Source organism: Schistocerca gregaria, chromosome 11, assembly GCF_023897955.1.
Source record: "Schistocerca gregaria isolate iqSchGreg1 chromosome 11, iqSchGreg1.2, whole genome shotgun sequence".
NCBI classification, from domain to species: domain Eukaryota; kingdom Metazoa; phylum Arthropoda; class Insecta; order Orthoptera; family Acrididae; genus Schistocerca; species Schistocerca gregaria.
Genome location: NC_064930.1, coordinates 68,943,135 through 68,965,445, shown reverse-complemented (window position 1 = coordinate 68,965,445; position 22,311 = coordinate 68,943,135). Strand labels below are relative to the sequence as shown.

Below are 22,311 nucleotides of genomic sequence, written 5' to 3'. Positions count from 1 at the left end.
CCAGACTGTTGCCCTTGCAACTACTGAAAAGGCTGCTGCCCCTCTTCAGGACCCACACGTTTGTGTGGCCTCTCAACAGATACCCCTCCGTTGTGGTTGCACCTACTGTACAGCTGTCTGTATAGTTGAGGCTGCAAGGCTCCCCACCAACGGCAAGGTCCATGGTTCCATGGTTCAGGGGGGGGGAGGGGGGGAAGGGTACAATGTCCTAATCAAAAAGCCTAGGAAGTTCTCATTATCATGTATGCAACTGATACGTTGACAAACCCATTTTTTAGACTACGAGTCTTTGAAACTAAGAAATATTATTACTTTGTTCCAAAGTGTACATCGCAATACCACCGTCACTTCTGTCTGGATATGTTTCCGAACGGTCTGATTGTAAATTTACGACGATAGGTTTAAGGCTTATATCCGTCATCACTTCCCTGTGAAATTATTCTTTCTGAAGCTTTTCAGCATGCCGCACTCCATGTGGAGTTCCAAAGCGCATAAAAATCATTCGTTTCCTGTTCTTGTTAACTGTCTGCTATTACATCACGGCACTTTGAAACCTGTTGCTAAACATCGATAAGGAGTGCTAAGGTCCTTGACATGGATGCATTTTGAGATTGGTGAGGACTCGGAAAGCTCCATTCATTCACGAAACGTGGAGAGTAGCTGTCTTCTTCTGATCGGATGGAGATTAATTCGCTAACGGTGCTGGAAGGCGAGTTGGCCAATGGCACTTGGAGGAGGGTCTGTCACTCTGTAATTGTACCCCAGGACAGCGAGAATGCTCTGTGACTCCCATACGCAGAGAAATAGTCCGTAAATTAAACACCATGCTCGAGGTGATAGAAATATGTGGATTGCAGTCTGGTATACTTTGATGATTTATGTGTTCGAGAATGGACGCACTGCACAGTCATATATCCATGTTCACAATGATATTGGCAAAGTGTAGAGGGGGTGGTTTAGCTATGATAGTGAAACTGAGGAAACATGCTGTCACATCGTTGGCTGGTGTTGAAGTTACTGTGAAATTGCTAAAATTGTTCACGTTATCAATTGTGGTCCTCATTATTAGAGTATGCCTATGGTGTCTTTTCCATCCTATCCATACACTGGCACACTGTTGGATACCGTATAATGATATCGCTTGTCTGAGTTGGGGAAAAAGCTTTGGTCGATGGACAGCACCTTCTGGGGTGGATAGCACCGAAACACTGATCGTGTACATGAGTGCAATATGAGGAATCAGTAGAAGGGAATGTAGAGCCATGAGCTATTCCGTCAATCTGATTGACGAGTCTAAACGTAGAGCCCGTGAATCACCTTCGAACTGTAGTTTTTTTCTCTTTTCGGGGGTAGAGAATAACGGTGACAGCATGTTGGGCTGACTGATTTGAATAGACGCGGATCTGGTTTGGGCTTATAACATTTCAGCTCCTCAACACCAAATTAAAACGTTCCACTTCAATTTCTTTGCACTTATAGCGATCCCATCTTCCTCAACCAAATTAAAACGTTGCATTAGGAGGTGTCTGCTTCGTGCAAAAGGTCTTGAGTTCATACTGACGACAACAAGTAATTCTTCATTACAGACGTTTATTTACAAAACAGAACTGACAGACTCAACAACTGACTCTCAGAGCTAACCGCACTGCACATCCGAACTGGCCACTGACAACTCCTAGGTGTATTAATATCTTTCCAAACAATGAGAGTCTTTGACAATGTTTTGTTTACAATACGATAGCAATTCACGACTTAAAACTAAATTAGACATTACAGAATTTTAGTACAGATTAAAGTAAGTAAAAGGATCAGTACATATAAATTCTTACAAGCATAATTTCCAAATAGATTTTATAACATTTTTCTACCAGCTTCTGGATAACCTTCACCAGATTTGTACCGATGTTTCCAGAAATATCTTGACATTTGATTCTGGATATTTCTTGAGTGATTTAGAACAACTATTTATATGTAAAATAATTTAAATCGTGTTTCAAAACGTAAATAAATCTTTTTAGCAATATTTCTTGATACAAATCGTCTTTCGAAATTAGGTTACGAAACAGTTTTCACAAGTTTTCGTATTTTTGCGATCATAATATAGAATTTCTCCATAGAAAGTTCCAGAAGTGTGCATTAAACGTTCATTTACAGACTTTCTCTTTAGCTGGTGAGTTTTTAAAAGTATCTTGTCCATATTATACGATATAATTTAGCTCAAAACTGATAATTTATACAATTAATCAGAGCTACAGCAAACAGTGAGTCTTTCTTTTACAAAATGAAATATAATTACAAAATTGAATGAAAATAGGTTACTAACACTAATATATATTTACATTAATTCTATCTTTGTTCTTTCTGTGCAAAATGTCCTAATATTGACACAGTACAATATTTAAACATCACCAAAGTTTCCCTTTACATTTTGCATATCTGTATCGACATCCCCTAAAAGTCTACAGTATCGAATACTTCAATACGTCCCAATATGTCCTGTAATGTTAGAGGCTGTAGTATCTCTATCTAGTTTGGAGACGTACCACATTGCGCGCATTTCCACTGAATGGTCAAGACACGGTCCTGTTGCAGTAAATCAGGTGTTTCTGTTTCTACATGTGTTGCAGAAGGTGGTGGATATGTCTCTCTGACTTCTGCTCAGTTCCGTCTTAAACTGTAACGATCACATGTGGAAAGCTGTAGAAATGGGGGCAGTTGCATGTTGGAATTTTACTGTAACAGCTAGGTTGGGGAAAGGTGACTCGTTGGAGATATAAGAGTGCCATAAATATGATTGAATAGCGGTTGTAATCATTAAAGGAATTGTCAATAGGATCCAACACAGGTATGTGCTTGAATGGAAAGACCCAATTCCAAATCATGGACATCATTTCTAGCGGATAGCATAACATTACAGATCTGAGAAGCTAGTGTACATTTTCTTACGAGCTCAATCAGTACATACATCTACTGCTACTGCTCGTGTTCCTTCTCAATCAGTCATTGCCTGTAACTCATTGGGTACATTGCAGAACCTCTGATATGGTCTCGAGACAGAATGCCATAAAAATACTATAGAATTATGTAGCTGGGGCGGTGTGAGGGAATCACAAATACCACTTACATACTGTTGTTTAGTTGAATCACTTTCAGAATGTGGTAATTTTATCACAAGGTTGCATTGTAGGCTACGCGTTAATCTGATAATACACATTCCTACAATCATCGTCATGGTATTTGTCCAGAAAAAAAATCACCTCATTCAGAGGTAATGTCGTACCTCGATTCGTAAAGTGGGTACAACTTTTAACTTAGTAATTGTGTGCACCTGTAGAATGAAGATCGCTTGTGACAGTAACATGCAGTAGTTGTTGAGATTGGGCTTTTTTTCACATCTGGTCGATTACGTCTCTCTTTCTAAGACACAGTGGTAGCAATCACAAGAAAAACCTAAGAGAGATGTCCACTCATCGTTGATTTTCGGTCAGTATTATACTTCGTAGTACGGGGTGCATTCAAGTTCTAAGGCCTCCGATTTTTTTTTTCTCCAGACTGGAAAGAGATAGAAACATGCGCATTGTTTTAAAACGAGGTCGCGTTCATTGTCAATACGTCCCAGAGATGGAGGCACCGTACAGCAGATGGAATTTTACCGCCAGCGGCGAGGATGAAAACTGTTTTAAATACACTCCTGGAAATGGAAAAAAGAAGACATTGACACCGGTGTGTCAGACCCACCATACTTGCTCCGGACACTGCGAGAGGGCTGTACAAGCAATGATCACACGCACGGCACAGCGGACACACCAGGAACCGCGGTGTTGGCCGTCGAATGGCGCTAGCTGCGCAGCATTTGTGCACCGCCGCCGTCAGTGTCAGCCAGTTTGCCGTGGCATACGGAGCTCCATCGCAGTCTTTAACACTGGTAGCATGCCGCGACAGTGTGGACGTGAACCGTATGTGCAGTTGACGGACTTTGAGCGAGGGCGTATAGTGGGCTTGCAGGAGGCCGGGTGGACATACCGCCGAATTGCTCAACACGTGGGGCGTGAGGTCTCCACAGTACATCGATGTTGTCGCCAGTGGTCGGCGGAAGGTGCACGTGCCCATCGACCTGGGACCGGACCGCAGCGACGCACGGATGCACGCCAAGACCGTAAGATCCTACGCAGTGCCGTAGGGGACCGCACCGCCACTTCCCAGCAAATTAGGGACACTGTTGCTCCTGGGGTATCGGCGAGGACCATTCGCAACCGTCTCCATGAAGCTGGGCTACGGTCCCGCACACCGTTAGGCCGTCTTCCGCTCACGTCCCAACATCGTGCAGCCCGCCTCCAGTGGTGTCGCGACAGGCGTGAATGGAGGGACGAATGGAGACGTGTCGTCTTCAGCGATGAGAGTTGCTTCTGCCTCGGTGCCAATGATGGTCGTATGCGTGTTTGGCGCCGTGCAGGTGAGCGCCACAATCAGGACTGCATACGACCGAGGCACACAGGGCCAACACCTAGCATCATGGTGTGGGGAGCGATCTCCTACACTGGTCGTACACCTCTGGTGATCGTCGAGGGGACACTGAATAGTGCACAGTACATGCAAACCGTCATCGAAGCCATCGTTCTACCATTCCTAGACCGGCAAGGGAACTTGCTGTTCCAACAGGACAGTGCACATCCGCATGTATCCCGTGCCACCCAACGTGCTCTAGAAGGTGTAAGTCAACTACCCTGGCCAGCAAGATCTCCGGATCTGTCCCCCATTGAGCATGTTTGGGACTGGATGAAGCGTCCAGCACGAAAGCTGGTCCAACTGAAGCGCCAGGTGGAAATGGCATGGCAAGCCGTTCAACAGGACTACAACCAGCATCTCTACGATCGTCTCCATGGGAGAATAGCATCCTGCATTGCTGCGAAAGGTGGATATACACTGTACTAGTGCCGACATTGTGCATGCTCTGTTGCCTGTGTCTATGTGCCTGTGGTTCTGTCAGTGTGATCATGTGATGTATCTGACCCCAGGAATGTGTCAATAAAGTTTCCCCTTCCTGGGACAATGAATTCACGGTGTTCTTATTTCAATTTCCAGGAGTGTACTTAAAATGGCGACGTTTTCCTTACTCGAACAGCGTGCAGTCATTCGTTTTCTGAATTTGCGTGGTGTGAAACCAATTGAAATTCATCGACAGTTGAAGGAGACGTGTGGTGATGGAGTTACGGATGTGTCGAAAGTGCGTTCGTGGGTGCGACAGGTTAATGAAGGCACAATATCGTGTGACAACAAACCGAAACAACCTCGGGCTTGCACAAGCCGATCGGACGACGTGATCGAGAAAGTGGAGAGAATTGTTTTGGGGGATCGCCTAATGACTGTCGAACAGATCGCCTCCAGAGTTGGCATTCCTGTGGGTTCTGTGCACACAAACCTGCATGACGACCTGAAAATGCGAAAAGTGTCATCCAGGTGGGTGCCACGAATGCTGACGGACGACCACACGGCTGCCCGTGTGGCATGTTGCCGAGCAATGTTGACGCGCAACGACAGCACGAATGGGACTTTCTTTTCGTCGGTTGTGACAATGGATGAGATGTGGATGCGCCATTTGTCAATCCAGAAACAAAGCGCCAGTCAGCTGAATGGAAGCACACAGATTCATCGCCACCAAAAAAATTTCGGGTAACCGCCAGTGCTGAAAATATGATGGTGTCCATGTTGTGGGACAGCGAGGGCGTAATCCTTATCCATTGCGTTCCAAAGGGCACTACGGTAACAGGTACACCCTACGAAAATGTTTTGAACAACAAATTCCTTCCTGCACTGCAACAAAAACGTCCGGGAAGGGCTGCGCGTGTGCTGTTTCACCGAGACAACGCACCCGCACATTGAGCTAATGCTACGCAACAGTTTCTTCGTGATAACAACTCTGAAGTGATTCCTCATGCTCGGTACTCACCTGACCTGGCTTCTAGTGACTTTTGGCTTTTTCCAACAACCAAAGACACTCTCCGTGGCCGCACATTCACCAGCCGTGCCGCTATTGCCTCAGCGGTTTTCCAGTGGTCAAAACAGACCCCTAAAGAAGCCTCCGCCGCTGCCATGGAACCATGGCGTCAGCGTTGTGAAAAATGTGTACGTCTGCAGGGCGATTACGTCGAGAAGTAACGCCAGTTTCATCTATTTTGGGTGAGTAGTTAATTAGGAAAAAAAATCGGAGGTCTCAGAACTGGAATGCACCTCGTAGTTCTGCAAGGTTTGCAGGAGAGCTTCTGTAAAGTCTGGAAGGTAGGAGACGAGATACTGGCAGAAGTAAAGCTGTGAGGACGGGGCGTGAGTCGTGCTTGAGTAGCTCAGACGGTAGAGCACTTGCCCGCTAAAGGTAAAGGTCACGAGTTCGAGTCTCGGTCCGGCACACAGTTTTAATCTGCCAGGAAGTTTCATATCAGCGCACACTCCGCTGCAGAGTGATAATCTCATTCTGGCACAATGATGTTGCATGAACACGAACCCTTGGACTCTTAGTTACAGCTCACCAATATGATCCACACCATCGGCAGTACAGGGTATGCATTATTTACGCAGACAACAGTACCAAAGGTGCTGACTCATAGCTGACTCATAGCTGAGCTGCCGCCATCACCTGCTGCTCAGGTCAATGACCCCTGGCTTGTTGACGTAGGGGATGCGTCATATGCTTGCATTTGACTCTCAGGTTTATAAAATATGTGTTTGTGGAACAGAAATGGCTATGTCCAGTCATAAGGAGGGTATCGATTTGACTTGAAGTCCTGTGATAGCAAAGGGAATAAAATGTAAAGTTATAAGAAATGTAGTGATATTTCTATTTCCAGAGCCACTGCCGACAGCAGGGTGTATTTCTGATATTCCGCCCGTTGTCGAATGGCGTTCAATTGAGACCACAATCGTAACATTTAATTGTAAGTATAATGATAAAACATAAATGTATCTAGTTTTCTAGAATGATTCCGTGTATGCATGGCCTGTGGTGGGAATGATTCACATTTCACTCTAATGGCAGCAGCCGTCTCAATGCAAAGGCCTGTTGGAGTGTAGGAATGTATCTGAGTTAACTTTGCCATCCTGTAGACGACTGAATAGTGAACTAATACTTAGTATGTGTTGGGTGGCTTTTGTGATCAAGTGGAAATTTGAGAAGATTGTGTATGGAGGTGCGTTTACTCTGGATTGTTATTCCCTCCCGCCTTCATTTAGTTGGGAGAAGATCAATTGTGGTCTGTACATCTGGCATGTGGAAGACACGTTTGCCTGTTGTCTAGACATCGGAAAGGCCTTATTTGGCTTGTAAATTATAGTAATGATTTGGAATCTGGTACATCACCGACATCGGTATTCGAGAGTGGAAATGTCAGTTTCCTCTATTTGTCTGTAGTTACTCAGTGATTTACAGCATGTTGAACCTCGCTGAAGTTTGGGGTTTGTAGAGAAATAACTTCCCGTCTATATCTTGGGAATTAGGTTGCGCTAGCCATCGGTAGGATACTACCTAGTGCTTGATATCGCGAAGTAACGCGAAAATGGTATAATATTATGAAGGCCCATGCGAAAGAATACACGTGTTTTTGTAATCCCCAAGTCTAGAGATGTGCGTAGAAAAGCGAGCAAGCAAGGAAGCAGGTTTGGAGCAGAAAAAGTAACGTGTTTGCGCCAAGGGGAAACGATCCCGAATTTGTAGAACTAATATTCAAGCTCATGTCCTCGGTGGAAGAGCAGTGTAAATGAGTAAGATTCTTTCCGTATTTGACGATATGTCTGGCACTTTGCGAGGTTTAGCTTCGTTGCAATATGTTGACCGGTGTAAAATAGTTTAATGCCGCTGAAAGTATCGTCTGCAGAAGGGGAAAAAAAAGGGCTGATGGTGCTTCGATACCGGCGGCATCAGTAATTCGGCAGGTAAATTCGATAAGAGGCAATTATAATGCTCGATTCGTTCACATCGTTTGAGCTGGGTTATAGGAGCCTCTACATAGCGGAGTTAACGTTTGTGTGTGTTGCAAACAGGAAGGGTAACACGTGATGGACTGGGTACAACGTTAGGTCCGTGAGGAAGACTGCATTCGGCGTTATTTTCGTAAACAGGTTCTGTTAGGGCAATAATTTCCGTGCATACAAGCTGAGACATCAAGAAAGCGAGCGTTGACTATTTCTGGGACAGTATACAATTCCCGAGAGGCCGACTTGACTGTTATTTTGTACAAAGCCATGTGAAGTAAGGATAACATGAATACCCTCAGCTGCACACAGGAATTGGTATAAGTCAACAGGGACAGTTGAAAATGTGTGCCCCGACCGGGAGTCGAACTTGGGCTTTCCTGCTTACATGGCAGGACACAGAGGATAGCGCGACTGCGGGGATTCATCTCTTGCACGCCTCCCGTGAGACCCACATTCCCAACTTGTTCAAATGGTTCAAATGGCTCTGATCACTATGGGACTAAACTTCTGAAGTCATCAGTCCCCTAGAACTTAGAACTACTTAAACCTAACTAACCTAAGGACATCACACACATCCATGCCCGAGGCAGGATTCGAACCTGCGATAGCAGCGGTCGCGCAGTTCCAGACTGTAGCGCCTAGAACCGCTCGGCCACTTCGGCCGGCCCCAACTTATTGTCATGCGCTATATTCATAGCCTATTGTACTCATTCGGACAGCTCCGAAACAACAGATACCATCTTCGAATATATACAGGGTGGTCCATTGCTCGCGACCGGGCCAAATATCTTACGAAATAAGCGTCAAACGAAAAAACTACAAAGAACGAAACTTGTCTAGATTGACGAGGGAAACCAGGTGGCGCTATGGTTGGCCCGCTATATGGCGCTGCCATAGGTCAAACGGATGTCAACTGCGTTTTTTTAAAATAGAAACCCCCATTTTTTTATTACATATTCGTTTAGTACGTAAAGAAATATGAATGTTTTAGTTGGACCACTTTTTCCGCTTTGTGATAGATGGCGCTGTAAGAGTCACAAACATATGGCTCACAATTTTAGACGAACAGTTGGTAACAGGTAGGTTTTTTAAATTAAAATACAGAACGTAGGTATGTCTGAACATTTTATTTCGGTTGTTCAAATGTAATACATGTATCTTTGTCAACTTACCATTCTGAGAACACATGCATGCTGTTACAGCGTGATAACCTGTAAATACCACATTAATGCAATAAATGCTCAAAATGTTGTCCATCAACCTCAATGCATTTGTCAATAGGTGTAACGGCATTCCTCTCAACAGTGAGTAGATCGCCTTCCGTAATGTTCGCACATGCATTGACATTGCGCTGACGCATGTTTTCAGGCGTTGTCGGTGCATCACGATAGCAAATATCCTTCAACTTTCCCCACAGAAAGAAATCCGGGGACGTCAGATCCGGTCAACGTGTGGCCACGGTATGGTGCTTCGACGACCAATCCACCTCTCACGAAATACACTATTCAGTACCGCTTCAACTGCACGCGAGCTATGTGCCGGACATCCATCACGTTGAAAGTACATCACCATTCTGTCATGCAGTGAAACATCTTGTAGTAACATTGGTAGAACATTATGTAGGAAATCAGCATACATTGCACCATTTAGATTGCCATCGATAAAATGGGGGCCAATTGTCCTTCCTCCCATAACGCCACACCATACATTAACCCGCCAAGGTCGCTGGTGTTCCATTTATCGCAGCCATCGTGGATTTTCCGTTGCCCAATAGTGCATATTATGCCGGTTTACGTTACCGCTGTTGGTGGATGACGCTTCGTCGCTAAATAGAACGCGTGCAAAAAATCTGCCACTGGTCCGTAATTTCTCTTGTGCCCAGTGGCAGAACTGTACACGACGTTCAAAGTCGTCACCATGCAATTCCTGCTGTATAGAAATATGGTACGGGTGCAATCGATGTTGATGTAGCATTCTCAACACCGACGTTTTTGGGACTCATTCTCAAGCAATTTGTCTGCTACTGATGTGCGGATTAACCTCGTCAGCAGGTGAAACACCTACTTGGGCATCATCATTTGTTGCAGGTCGTGGTTGACGCTTCACATGTGGCTGAACACTTCCTGTTTCCTTAAATAACGTAACTATCCGGCGAACGGTCCGGACACTTGGATGATGTCGTCTAGGATACCGAGCAGCATACATAGGACACGCCTGCTGGGCTTTTTGATCACAACAGGCATGCATCAACACGATATCGACCTTTTCCGCAGTTGGTAAACGGTCCATTTAAGACGGGTAATGTATCACGAAGTAAATACCGTCCGCACTGGCGGAATGTTACGTGATACCACGTACGTGACAATTACAGCGCCATCTATCACAAAGCCAAACAAGTTGTCCAACTAAAATACTGATATTTCTTTACGTACTACACGAATATGTAATAAAAGTGGGGGCTCCCAAATACAAAAACGCAGTTGATATCCGTTTGACCTATGGCAGCGCCATCTAGCGGGCCAACCATAGCGCCATCTGGTTTCACCCTTCAAGCTAGACAACTTTCGTTCTTTGTAGTCTTTTCGTTTGACGCTTATTTCGTGAGAAATTTGCTCCAGTCACTATCAATGGACCACCCTGTATATATGAAGGTGGTAGCTGTTCTTTTGGACATGTCTGAAAGAACAGATACCATCTTTACAGTGTAATGTTATGAAGTGAGAATTTCACCAAATACAACGTTCATACAGACGCTCACCACAGCGCAAGTTCGACGGTTTTGAATGGCAGTATTCTACTGTACAATCCATGTGAAAAAGGTAATCGATGTCTGTGATGAGTCATAATCCGTGTCATTCCACACATGTAGTTGCAGCAATAGCTATCACTTACCTGTTATTCCTTAACTGGATAGTTGACAGGGAAGATGTGAGGCAGCTTCAATGGAAGGAAGTTCCTCCAGCAATTTAAAAACCACAAAGCCACGATCCAATGAACAGAAGCACCAGCCCAGGCTGACTCATTTTCATGCCATTTTCCCCGTACAGACCACCATCTTGGATTATGTCACGGGAGGGATGGCAGCACCATCTGGTGGCAGTACTGTGTACTAGGTCAGATGGACTCTAGATCTCGTGGTGGAGAGACTGCGTGCAAAATAAAGACTCAAGCCCAGCAAAGGCAGAGTCGTTTTCCCACCATTTACCCGTCACCATCTTGGGTTACGTCACGAAACGGACGACAGCACTCTCTGGGGGTGTTACTGAGTACTAGGTCCAGACCTTGTGGAGAACACACTGTTTGACGCCATCTTGAATAACGGTACTTGCGTCATCACCTGACGTCATGGCCGCCATCTTGAACGACAGTGCCCTCTGATGCTGGTACTGTGTACTAATTCAGTTTGAGTCCAGACCTCGTGGCGAAGACACTAGATGGTGGTGCTGCCTCTAATTGTTTAAATAAATACTGGAGCATGATTTCGACAGTTGACAATTAGCGAACGTGTTTGCAGATTCTTTTAGATCGGTTACTTTTTTGACAATTTACCACTTGTTTGGCTCTCTGGATGTAAATGTACTGCATTATTTACGAGTGATTTGCAAGTCTGTAAGCTGTGCAATGCGTTATTTTTGTCAGTTTAGAATTAGCAAGCGCTTGTGTAGAGCATTATACATGAGTTATGTAGGAGTAGTTTGCAGGTGTGTATGCTGTGGGGAATGTCACAGTGTGTGTCCTGTATCACTGTGATAAATATACTCTATCCCTAAATAAATTGCTCCGATATAAATAAAGTATACTCCTTTGTCTCTCTCAGCCTAGCGCAAGCTGAGTCCTTTTCCGACCAACTCCTAGGAAGAGGTGGCGGCCAGGTGACTTGGGTTAGTGGAGGTGAGCTTTGTTTCCCATAATTTTCTTAGGTTGGTAACAAAACCCCAAGTGACCTTTATTTACTGCCAAAATTGAAACTTGGCATCAGGTTCTAGAAGGTGGTGGTCAGGAGACTGAGGTTAGTCCAAGTGTCCTTTCTTTTACGCCATTCTCTTACCTTAGAAGCGATATGCGAATTGACCTTTGCTTACCACCAAAATTCAAACTTGGCGCCATTTCATAGGAAGAAGTGGTAGTTGGGTGACTTAGGTTAGTCCAAGTGTCCTTTCTTTCGCATCATTTTCTTAGTATAGTAGAGATCCTCGAATTGACCTTTTTTTACCATCAAAATTCAAACCTGACGCTAGTTCCTAGGAAGAGGTGGTGGTCGGATGACTTAGGTTAGCGGAGGTAGGTCAAGTGACCTATCTTCCCACGATTTTCTTACATTAGTAGAGATAACCGTGGTGTGATTCCTGTTGGAATTTGAACTTCCCTCAATTTTTTTGGGGGAGGGGGTTAAGTTAGAGGAGGTAGCCCAACTGCCTATCTTCCTGCCAAAATTCAAACCCCGCCAAAAATCGCCATCTTGAATGACGTCTCGACGCCATCTTGGGTGATTTCGTGCACTGTTGCCAAGTCTACACACCGCCATTTTGCATAACGTCATCGCTGCCATCTTGGATACATCTGGTATCAATGGAAAGTGGAGTCATAGCTGCTTTGTTCCAATACTGGTAGACCTTAGTTTTTTTGGTAGAACAGTGGGTAAATGCAGCCAGTCTACATAAGAGATTGCTTGCAAATCACTTGTGTGACTGGTTCTAAAAAATTGTTCAATCGTGTGGGACCCTTAGCAGATAGGAGTAACCGGGTTTAGTATATGGAGAAGGGCAGCAGGAATAGTGACAGGTTTGTTTATCCATGGGGGAGTGTCAAACTAACGTGAGAAAATCTATTAACAAAATTTCAAGAACCAGCTTTAAATGGTGACTTTAGGAATTTACTACAAACTCCTTCTTATCACTCTCACAGGGATCATGAGGATAAGATTAGAATAATTTCTGCACACACAGGACCGAGCGAGGTGGCGCAGTGGTTAGCACACTGGACTCGCATTCGGGAGGACGACGGTTCAATCCCGTCTCCCGCCATCCTGATTTAGGTTTTCCGTGCTTTCCCTAAATCGTTTCAGGCAAATGCCAAGATGGTTCCTTTGAAAAGGGCACGGCCGATTTCCTTCCCACTCCTTCCCTAACCCGAGCTTGCGCTCCGTCTCTAATGACCTCGTTGTCAACGGGACGTTAAACACTAACCACCACCACCACACACAGGGGCATTCAAACAATCATTCTTCCCACTCTCCATACGTGAATGGAGCAAGAAGAAACCCTAATAATTGGTACAATGAGTCATACCCTCTGCATCTCACGGCGGTTTGCAAAGTAAAGCTGTAGATGTAAAACTGTGAGAGTACCGTAAGTTGAAACTGATGACAATTCGGTGGGAAACACTTGCTGACTGAAGAATATAATGCGTCATTATTAGCCACAACAATGAGTAGAAAGAGCACGGAGAGGCGCTGTAAAACATTGAATCGGGCACCTCTTAATGTACGCATGAGCAATAGTCATGTGTTCACAATATAGACTACTACAGCGCATCGATATCACAGCCCCTGGTTCCCTCAATTCCGATGCAAGCATTTTCTGAGACATACTCCTGTGGCTATTGTTGTGTCATAATGGGTATATAATTGAATAACATTACATAAAAAAATAGTTTGAGGAACACTTTGCTTTATTTTTTTCAATTTATCTGTAATAACAAAATTACGGGTGACAGTTTTCAAATTACATTCTAAGGTTTTGCGCGGGGCGCTAGAAGTATAGGACCCCCTGCTACTGGACCTTTTGCAGATGCTTAAGGCGGGCCCAGTCTACCAGAGAGAAACAGCCGAGAACATTTGTAACGAGTGCAGATGCAAGAAGGAAAACTACTCTCGTAAGAAGCTCTTAACGTTTGTTGACGTTATTGGGTGTGACTGCTAGCTGCTAGATACATCTACACATGTTATAAAAATGCACGTATGCAAGTTTATTGCAAATCTCCTCCTAAACTACTCGACTGATTTCATCCACATTTGGTACATACATCACTTATTGTCTGAAAAGAATCGCTCGGGGGTGAGAACCACATGACCATCAAACGATTAGGGGTGAAAAAGAAGTGTATCTCATGACGCGCTGAAAGCCAAACTCCGCCCGAATAGGCCATGAAGGCCCAACGGTACCGACCGGCCGCCATGTCTTCCTCAGGCACATTCATCCAGTATTTGAGAGCGAGCACACTTAGGGACTTGTGACAAAATTTTCACACAATTTCAAAAATTTTCTCTCTCTCAACTCAGAAAAACGATGAAAGGAAAAAAAAAAACTTTATCGCTTACTGCCACGTCAGGAATCTCGTTTTAATTCATTACTTCTTTGCTAGTGACTGTATTCGCGAGACAATTTTCGGACAGTATTCACATATATCGCCAAATGTAACTGCAAAATTATATGACCCTTAAGAGCCTAAGTGGAACAACTCAATTTTTCCCTCTTCTGAGAAATGAAAGGTTTTGCGTTTCGTTTAATGTTCTTTACAATAAATAATTCGTGATTCATTTGATGAAATGTTCGAGTGAAATATTATAATTACGTTTACTATAGACATTTTAGCTATTTGTGCCTTAAATTCTTTTTTATAGTACCTGAAAGTTGGAGTACCATTCTTCCTCTCAGAAATTTACTGGTACTGAAAGGTTAATTGCTATAAATCAAGAGTTTCGCCACTCTTCTTATAAACAGTTTGGTGAGAGCCCTGAGAGGGAATTCGCTCTCACTTACTTTGCGTAATTCCAATTTATTTTTAAAACATAAACGTAATTTGATACAGTAAACGTGAGTCTGCATTTAATTACTCCAAATACGAACTTTGCTCTCATTAACTGAATTAAAATAATTGAATTATTGTCGTTAATTAATACAATCCTACCTGCTGAGTCCGTCTAATACACTGAAGTACCAAAGAAACTGGTATAGGAATGAGTATTCAAATACAGAGATATGTAAACAGAGAGAATACGTCGTTGCGGTCGGCAACTCCTATACAAGTGTCTGGCGCAGTTGTTAGATAGGTTACTGCTGCTACAATGGCAGGTTATGAACATTTAAGGAGTTTGAACGTAGTGTTATAGACGGCGTTCGAACGATGGGACATAGCGTCTCGGAGATAGCGATGAAGTGGGGATTTTCCCGTACCACCATTCCACGAGTGTACCGTGAATGTCGGGAATCCAGCATAACACCAAATCTTCGACATCGCTGCGACAGGAAAGAGATCCTGCAAGAACGAGACCAACTAGAACTGAAGAAAATCGTTCAACAAGGCAGTAGTGCAACGATTCCGCAAATTGCTGCAGATTTCAGTGCTGGGCCATCAACAGGTGCCAGCGTGCGAACCTTTCATCGAAACGTCACCGATATTGGCTTTCGGAGCCGAAGACCCACTCGTGTACCCTTGCTGACTGCACAACACAAAGCTTTACGCCTCCCTGGACCCGTCAACACTGTCATAGAACTGTTGATGATTGGAAACATGTTAGCTGATCGGACGAGTCTCGTTTCAAATTTATATCGAGTGGATGGACGCGTACAGGTATTGAGACAAACCTCATGACGAGGACCCTGCATGTCAACAGGGGACTGTTCAAGCTGGTGGAGGCTTGGTGTGGCGAATGTCCAGTTGGAGTGCTATGGGACTCCTGATATGTCTAGATACGACTCTGACAGGTGACACATACGTAAGCATCCTGTCTGATCACCTGCACCCATTGGTGGCCATTGCACATTCCAACGGGCATTTCCAACAGGACAGTGTGACAGGGGACTGTTCAAGCTGGTGGAGGCTTGGTGTGGGGCATGTCCAGTTGGAGTGATATGGGACTCCTGATACGTCTAGATACGACTCTGGCAGGTGACACGTACGTAAGCATCCTGTCTGATCACTTGCATCCATTGGTGGCCATTGCACATTCCAACGGGCATTTCCAACAGGACAGTGCGACAGGGGACTGTTCAAGCTGGTGGAGGCTTGGTGTGGGGCATGTCCAGTTGGAGTGATTTGGGACTCCTGATACGTCTAGATACGACTCTGACAGGTGACACATACGTAAGCATCCTGTCTGATCACCTGCACCCATTGGTGGCCATTGCACATTCCAACGGGCATTTCCAACAGGACAATGCGACAGGGGACTGTTCAAGCTGTTGGAGGCTTGGTGTGGGGCATGTCCAGTTGGAGTGATATGGGACTCCTGATACGTCTAGATACGACTCTGGCAGGTGACACGTACATAAGTATCCTGTCTGATCACCTGCCCCCATAGGTGGCCACTGCACATTCCAACGGGCATTTCCAACAGGACAATGCGACAGGGGACTGTTCAAGCTGGTGGAGGCTTGGTGTGGGGCATGTCCAGTTGGAGTGATATGGGACTCCTGATACGTCTAGATACGACTCTGGCAGGTGACACGTACGTAAGCATCCTGTCTGATCACCTGCACCCATTGGTGGCCATTGCACATTCCAACGGGCATTTCCAACAGGACAGTGCGACAGGGGACTGTTCAAGCTGGTGGAGGCTTGGTGTGGGGCATGTCCAGTTGGAGTGATTTGGGACTCCTGATACGTCTAGATACGACTCTGACAGGTGACACATACGTAAGCATCCTGTCTGATCACCTGCACCCATTGGTGGCCATTGCACATTCCAACGGGCATTTCCAACAGGACAATGCGACAGGGGACTGTTCAAGCTGTTGGAGGCTTGGTGTGGGGCATGTCCAGTTGGAGTGATATGGGACTCCTGATACGTCTAGATACGACTCTGGCAGGTGACACGTACATAAGTATCCTGTCTGATCACCTGCCCCCATAGGTGGCCACTGCACATTCCAACGGGCATTTCCAACAGGACAATGCGACAGGGAACTGTTCAAGCTGTTAGGGACTTGGTGTGGGGCATGTCCAGTTGGAGTGATATGGGACTCCTGATACGTCTAGATACGACTCTGGCAGGTGACACATACGTAAGCATCCTGTCTGATCACTTGCATCCATTGGTGGCCATTGCACATTCCAACGGGCATTTCCAACAGGACAATGCGACACCCCACATGTCCAGAATTGCTACAGAGTGGCTCCAGGAACACTCTTCCAAGTTTAAACACTTCCACTGGCCACCAAACTCCCCAGACATCAATATTATTGAGCATATCAGGGATGAGCTGCAACGTGATGTTCAGAAGTGATCTCCACCGCCCTTGTACTCTTACGCATTTATGGCCAGCCCTGCAGGATTTATGGTGTCAGTTCCGTGCAGCACTGCTTGAGACATTAGTCGAGTCGATGCCTTGCTGTGTTGCAGTACTTCTGAGTGCTCCCTGCGGCCATACACAATATTAGGCAGGTGTAGAGTACCAGTTTTTTGGCTCAACAGTGTGGGTTAGCGGTACGTCTTGGAACATAAGTAGAGGCGCGCAGTGCAAGCCGCTTTCGTCAGTCAATTAATAGGTCACATGCATTGTGAAACTGCTGATTTCACGCGCACCGATTACGAGTTGGAGGTGAAAAGCGACGCAGTCATGTATCATCTACAAGGAGACAGCCTCAAGTGCCGAATATGGAGGCCCTGAAACGCGAAAGAAGGCGGAGTTTGGTGAAGTTCAGGAGTTCCTGGGAGTGACAGCAGCCTCGAATGGACGCGTCTACAGCAAATACTCAGTAAGTGAGCAGCCAGACTTAGTTAACTTTGGCCGGCCGGTGTGGCCGTGAGGTTCTAGGCGCTTCAGACTGGAACCGCGTGACCGCTACGGTCGCAGGTTCGAATCCTGCCTCGAGCATGGATGTGTGCATTAGAGTGCTGCAACGCTCAATGTTTGACCGGACACGGCTCGCCAGTTCACGTGGGGACCGAGCCGCACGTGTCTGGCCCCATACGACTCTGCTCGGTCACGTACTCGCCCCAAGGCTGTTGTCCGGACACCGGACACGCGGATAACCGAGCATGACCGGTCACCGCTGACGTCTCACCTCGCCTAGCCCCGGCTCGCTGTACTGTACTGTACGAATCCAACGCCTCTCTCTCTCTCTCTCTCTCTCTCTCACACACACACACACACACACAATGTATTTATCTCTGTATTTATCTCTCTTTTAATACAAAAGTAACGTTTCCAAGAACGGGTACGTAACTCAGCTAAATTCATTGAGCACTTTCTTTTATAATATTTACTCCCGTCTTCTTAACGTCCGGGAATTTTGTTGTCAATAAAACATTGTTCACAAGTGACCAATCTGTGTTGATGTAATGTGTTGTCAGCGTCAAATAGTGCAATTGATTATGCGAATGAGTCCACATATCAACTGTCGCAGCACCTGTTTTATTAATAACTTCAGCAATAACAGAAGGCAATACGCTGTTTCATATTGCACCAGCGTGTTCTTTGACATGTCTGCTTAGAGTAGAGGGATGTGGCATGACATCTGCCACGTTAAATTCTCCATAATGTGCACCTAGATGTATTAATTCTAGGCCTAGTTCTCTTAAACCTTCACCGGAAACAGCATCAAAAGGTTTCATATGTTTAGCACACATTGCAACACACTTTGCTGTAATACTATTTTTTATTACTGCCTGTATGAGCTGTATCTTTGTGAGGTTTCTAACAACTGTGTTTCTTTAAATGAGTTGTTCCCGACTGGAAACACACTAATGTGGAGCAGTTTATGCACGATACGTACCCAGTAGACGCACTGTTTTCGTCTACAACCAAGAAACATATGCTCCATACTTGGGTTTTAAACCTTCCCGTTTGTTCAATGTATAAACATTGGTTTCAGTCTTACGCCTTACTACACCGGCTTCCTCGCGCCGCATGATTACAGAGAGACAGACAGACTACAAATCAGAAGCCCGTACTGGCTGGAGTAGCACACAGATAATGACACGTGTAATGTGTTTGAAGTTACGTGCTACGTATTCGGTCACGGCTTCTATGCTCTGTCACTAGAACTAGTGCGGGCAGCCTATCCAGTTAGGGTGTGCTCGCCACATCTCGTATCTCGTGCTCGCTTACTCGGTCATGCAGGACTCTAGTGTGTAATGTCCTTAGGTTAGTTAGGTTGAAGTATTTCTAAGTTCTAGGGGACTGATGACCACAGATGTTAAGTCCCATAGTGCTCAGAGCCATTTGAGCCATCAGTTAACTGTGTGCACTGAGAAGAACTTGAAAAGCTTGCCAGTATGAGCTTCAGAGCCAAGGTATTGGTTTATGAGTATGTCGCACATTTGTCTACATGTACCCATATCTGCATGTCACCTACAGTGTGATGAGTACTCTAACCTAAAGGGTCGATTAGGACTAAAGAATCTGGCACCTCTATAGTTCGTGTAGTGTGCGCAGCGATAGCTGAGTGGTCAGCATTACGGATTGCCGTCCTACGGGCTCGGGTTCGATTCCCGGCTGGGTCGGGAATTTTCTCTGACAGGGACTGGGTGTTGTGTTGTCTTCATCACCATTTCATTCCCATCTGGAGCGCAGGGCGCGAGTGTGCCGTCGAATGTATTAAGACCTGCACCAAGACGGCCTGACCAGCCCTGTAAAGGGCCTCCCGGCCAATGAAGCCGAACGCACATTTAATTTCTATTGGGTTGTAGTACCGGACATTACCCTGTACACCCGAATCTTAATAAAGTTAGAGGCCAGGGTGGCTATTTGTTTCTGGTAATTGGTTGTAAGCTTCAGCTATGTTCTACACTTACTGAAGCTATTAACTAGTGTCTGTGCTCTTCTGCGTGTTCGTTGCAAACGCATGAAGAAGCAGTAAAGAGCAGACCAGCGAAACCAACTCAGAGTCTCATTTACCCTGCCAGTGTTTAGCACACTGTACTAGCTTTCGGGAGGATGACGTTTCAAACCCTCGTCCGACCATCCTGATTTAGATTTTCTGTGATTCCCCTAAATTGTTTCAGGCAAATGCCGGGATGGTTCCTTTTAAAGGGCACGGACAACTTCCTTCCCCCTCTTTGCCTAATCCAATGAGACCAATGACCTCGCTGTTTGGCCGGCCGGTGTGACCGAGCGGTTGTAGGCGCTACAGTCTGGAACCGCGCGGCCGCTACGGTCGCAGGTTCGAGTCCTGCCTCGGGCATGGATGTGTGTGATGTTGGCTCAAATGACTCTGAGCACTATGGGACTTAACGTCTGAGGTCATAAGTCCCCTAGGATTTAGAACTACTTAAACCTAACTAACCTACGGACATCACACACATTAATGCCCGAGGCAGGATTCGAACCTGCGACCGTAGCGGTTGCGCGGTTCCAGACTGTAGCGCTTAGTACCGCTCGGCAACTCCGGCCGGCTGTGTGTGATGTCCTTAGGTTATTGGTTGCTTTGGGGGAGGAGACCAGACAGCGAGGTCATCGGTCTCATCGGATTAGGGAAGAACGGGGAGGGAAGTCCGCCGTGCCCTTTCGAAGGAACCATCTCGCTAGTTGTGATTCTTGAGTTTCTCCCGGCGTATTTGATAATCAAAATATCCACGGGTGTACTGCCGGTCTATAGTGTCCAACGGGCACAATATTTCGGCGATCAAACATGTCGCCATCATCAGGTGAACAGACGGACTGAGCTCCTGTGAACGTGCCGGCACGGAGATCCGTACGCTATGGCTGCTATAGTGTCCAACGGGCGCAATATTTCGGCGATCAAACATGTCGCCATCATCAGGTGAACTGACGGCCTGAGCTCCTGTGAACGTGCCGGCACGGAGATCCGTACGCTATGGCTGCTATAGTGTCCAACGGGCACAATATTTCGGCGATCAAACATGTCGCCATCATCAGGTGAACTGACGGACTGAGCTCCTGTGAACGTGCCGGCACGGAGATCCGTACGCTATGGCCATTGCGTACGGATCTCCGTGCCGGCACGTTCACAGGAGCTCAGTCCGTCAGTTCACCTGATGATGGCGACATGTTTCATCGCCGAAATGCTGTGCCCGTTGGACACTATAGACCGGCAGTACACCCGTGGATATTTTGATTATCTCGCTAGTTGCCTGGAGCGATTTAGGGAAATCATGGAAAACCTAAATCAAGATAGCCGGATGGGGGATTGAACCGTCGTCCTCCCGAATGCGAGGCCAGTGTGGTAGGCACTGCATCACCTCGCTCGGTCTTTCCTTAGGTTAGTTAGGTTTAAGCAGTTCTAAGGACTGATGACCTCAGAAGTTATGTCCCATAGTGCTTAGAGCCATTTGAACCTCGCTGTTTGGTCTCCGTCAACTAACCAACCAAATCTACCTCCCTAGCCTAACATCCAAGTAATTCTGTACTGTCTCCAATCACAGAGTTCTGAAAAATCTCAGCATGACTCCATCAGTGTTTCACTTTAGTATGGCGGTGGTGGTGGTTACTGTTTAACGTCCCGTCGACAACGAGGTCATTAGAGACGGAGCGCAAGCTCGGGTTAGGGAGGGATTGGGAAGGAAATCGGCCGTGCCCTTTCAAAGGAACCATCCCAGCATTTGCCTGAAACGATTTAGGGGAATCACGGAAAACCTAAATCAGGATGGTTGGAGACGGGATTGAACCGTCGTCCTCCCGAATGCGAGTCCAGTGGGCCACCTCGCTCGGTCACTTTAGTATGCAACCGAATGGCCCAAAATCCTGCTTCAATTCTGATCCGAGCATGAGCTTCTAAAGTATGTCCTGACCCGTTACGACATATAAAACTGGTGCCAGGCTTCTGTTGCTGCCTGAGTACCTTTACTAATAAGTAAGATGCGTTAGAGCACTAAAGGTAGGATTTTGATTTAGGAGAACAAGGAACTCCCGTCTTACGACGAACCGGCGTCAGCTTTCGAGGTATTTTTAGTATAATAAGAAGAAGTGGAGAGGAAGTCACCGCCTCGTGTCGATGAATTAAGAGCAGCATGCAGCCGGCAGCAAGGACGCCCTTGCACCAGATAGGACAACTGAGTCCGTGGCCACTGATACCTCATGAACCGTAAACACAGCACCGTCGCCTGACCTTTGATTGAATCAAAACTGAAATGAAGGATCTCATTGCAAAACTAGTGTGAGACTTACTGCGCGTACTTAGCAGTAACATCTCACGTAAGTGTACTATAATCTGTTGTCTCGCTACAAAATTATTGTAATGAAACGGTATAAACGCTGCAGATACACATATAAATATTATTTATATTTATGATTGCTGCCATCTATTCTAATCCTGAATGAAAATGTGTGTGGAAATCAGAATCGTGAATCCAGATAAAACGTCCGGGAAAAAATTATTACTGAGGCAGGAAATTTGACTTTCGGTATCAAAAATGGTTCAAATGGCTCTGAGCACTATACG

General features: G+C 45.8%; 1 protein-coding gene and 1 non-coding gene across 2 annotated transcripts in view; both read left to right on the top strand.

The window, feature by feature from the left end:
• The window catches only part of LOC126295210 (plexin domain-containing protein 1), a 1,111,099-nt gene that overhangs the window by 780,039 nt on the left and 308,749 nt on the right, over positions 1-22,311 (top strand). The window lies entirely within an intron of this gene.
• Trnaa-cgc (transfer RNA alanine (anticodon CGC)) lies at positions 12,917-12,989 on the top strand. Its single transcript has one exon. It is a non-coding gene; the product is annotated as a tRNA-Ala (tRNA).